Here is a 3185-nt window from a genome sequence, read left to right as displayed (position 1 = left end):
CCTAAAGAAAATCCTGTGTTTTAAATTTAATTATAAAGAACTTTCTTTTTGATCAAGCCAGTGCATGACCATTTGAGTGATGATGGCAATTTTCTCAGCTCTTGATATCAACACTAATTTATCCATACAATAAATTGTTATTGCATATCTGCTTTGTGATAAGCACTGAATTAAATATTTTAAAAAAGAGCTAATGTCCATTTCAAAAGCAGTGATTGCTTTTTCTTTGGAGGAAACAAATATTAGATCTTACAGCATTTGATATATATATATTTTGGTCTGGGCAGTACATCCTCAGACACTCTTTTAAACTGTAAGTTTAAAAACTCTTGTATGCATTTGCAAAGATAAACTCTCATCATTCACATTCCAATACCTGGACTTGGTAAACAACAAAGTAAATTAAATCAGGTTCTTATGAGTCAGTATTCAATGTTGCTGAATCCTCAGCTCATTCAATGCCTTCTTAAATGACCCATACAAATTAAAAGTCATGAAAGATTTTCTAATTAACATGATGTTCCCAGAGAGGCCCAGAGCATTCTGAGGACATTCATTTTGTGTTGATCCGTCACTGAATATTGCTTTGGCTGTGCCAAAGGAAGGCCTTGGAAGAGCCCACGTCAGAAGCGAAGGGTGGAAAGTGAGATAAGGAAGATTCTGTCAACTGAGGACTTCCCTGGGGTCTTCAGGAAGCACTGGCTGGCAGCAAGGGGCGTGGACCCTCGATTGCTGCTGCAGAACAGGGCAATGGGTGATGGTATTTATCCTGGGCATACTCCCCTGGCTTTCCTCACCAGACAACTACCTCTAAATAGCCCTTTGGCTTTTAATTTACCACAAGAAAGATAAACCCTGCTAAAGGGCTGTCAAGTGCATAGACCTTGGGGTCTTTACTCTAATTCCAGCTGGAATGTTTACGGTGTGATCTTGGCCAACTTCCTTCACCTTTCTGAGCTTCAATTTTTGCACATGAAAAATGGCAACAGTGACAACTCACATTATAGGTTTGTGTAAACTGCTTAACTTGATTACTATGATCTGCCTTTCTCTCTCTCTCAGCTACTAAGGTTGACCTTATCGCTGCACAACCCCCTGCATGGTCATCCAAGGGCTAGAGATTGAAATATGCTTCAAGGTCTAAAGTTAAGGCTCATAAACGGTAGGGCACCAAGCTGTATAATGAGTTAGTAGAGATTTATCTGTTCTTGGTTCTTTACGGCACTATCTCAAGTAGATATATTTTTTTCAAAGTAATTTTATTATGAAATCCAAGCATCCAGAAAAGTTGTAAGTACTATACAAAGAGCTTTTTTTTTTTTTTTTTTAACTGAATGATTTGAGGGCAAGTTGTCGCTGGGATTCCCATCACCCCCCAGTACTTCAGTGTTTATAGTGATACAAATACTGAAGGGCCTTCTTCTGTGTTATCTCAGTATAATCATTAACACTGATGTATGGCTACCATCCCATCCTCAGACCCCCCTTTGTGTTTCACCAGTAATGTCCTTTACAGCCAAAAAATCCAATCTAGGATGCCACTTTGCATTTAGTTGTTGTTTCTCTAATCTTCACTCTAGAATAGTTAACACCCCAACTTTTTGTCACACATTTTGTAGCATGCTCATTTGTTTGTTTTTGTCTGATAATTCCTCATAATGGGCAGAGGTGATGCATTTTTGGCAGGCAATTACAGAAATAATGCTGAGGTCTCACTGCCTTCTGTGAGGTGGCCTGTGATGTCAGCTTGTCCCATTACAGGTGATGTTAAGTTGGGTCACTGGGTTAAGTTCATCCAGCTTCTTCACGGTCATGTATTCTTGTTCTCTTTCTAAGTCGTATATTGTGGAAACGTATGTGGAAATTGTATGATTATCTAGTTTCTCATCAAACTTACAAGCACTGACCCACCAGATTTAGCGCCTATTGATGTTTCTTGGCTGAATTTATTGTTACCATGATGTTTGGCATTTTCACTTATACATTTATTATTAACATTATATTGTAAGGAAAACTTCCTTTTCTCTCTACTTGTATTTGTTTTTGTGTTTACATTTGTATGAACTCGTGGTTCCCCGTTTTATTCAAAGGCTTGTAATCCTTTACTGTCATTATTTACTTTGATATTCCAATGATTCCAGATTTAGCCGGCAGAAGCCTTTTCAAATCTCTTTATTATGCCCTTTTGTCAAGTCTCCATCACTCTTGAGCATTTTCTTACACTCTGTAACTAACTGTTCCCGCTTCATCTTCTTTTTTCTGCCCTAGCCATAGAATCAACTATTTCTCCCAAAAGCCCTGGTTCTTTTTCCTTTTTTTGAGATGGAGTCTCACTCTGTCGTCCAGTCTGGAGTGCAGTGGTGTGATCTCAGCTCACTGCAACCTCCGCCTCCCAGGTTCAAGTGATTCTCCTGTCTCAGCCTCCTGAGTAGCTGGGATTATGGGCACTCGCCATCATGCCAGGCTAATTTTTATATTTTTGTAGAGACAGGGTTTCACCATATTGGCCAGGCTGGTGTTGAACTCCTGACCTCAGGTGATCCGCACGCCTTGGCCTCACAAAGTGCTGGGATTACAGGCGTGAGCCATTGAGCCCGGCCTCTGGTTCTTTTTAGTGGAGAAAGGTATTTAGAAACCAAGATGGGTTGCTGGATGTGCTCATTGCTATTGGAATTTCTTTTAAAAGACAGTTTCTGAATGGTAAAATTATAAGTGATTTTTGATTTATTTTTGGTTTCTGTTATTTTATTTTATTTTATTTTATTTTACCAATACCTTTAATTTGTCTTCTCTGATTTAAAATAATCTTTTTGGCTGGGTGTGGTGGCTCACACCTGTAATCCTAGCACTTTGGAAGGCTGAGGTGAGCAGATCATTTGAGGTCAGGAGTTTGAACCCTGTCTCTACTAAAAATACAAAAATCAGCCAGGCATGGTGGCATACACCTGTAGTCCCAGCTACTCTGGAGGCAGAGGCAGGAAAATTGCTTGAACCCAGTGGGTGGAGGTTGTAGTGAGCCGAGATGGTGCCCCTGCACTCCTGCCTGGGTGACAAAGCGAGACTCCATTTCAATAAATAAATAAATAAATAAAATCATCTTTTTATCTTGCTTTTGTTCCTGTAGCTAAATTAGAAATTTGAAGTGTTTTCCTTAAAAAATGCAATGGCATTGTTTTTCTTATAAA

Source organism: Macaca mulatta, chromosome 15 (genome assembly GCF_049350105.2).
Source record: "Macaca mulatta isolate MMU2019108-1 chromosome 15, T2T-MMU8v2.0, whole genome shotgun sequence".
Lineage (NCBI taxonomy): Eukaryota > Metazoa > Chordata > Mammalia > Primates > Cercopithecidae > Macaca > Macaca mulatta.
The sequence above is the reverse complement of the archived record's forward strand: the minus strand, read 5'-3'. Positions refer to the sequence as shown.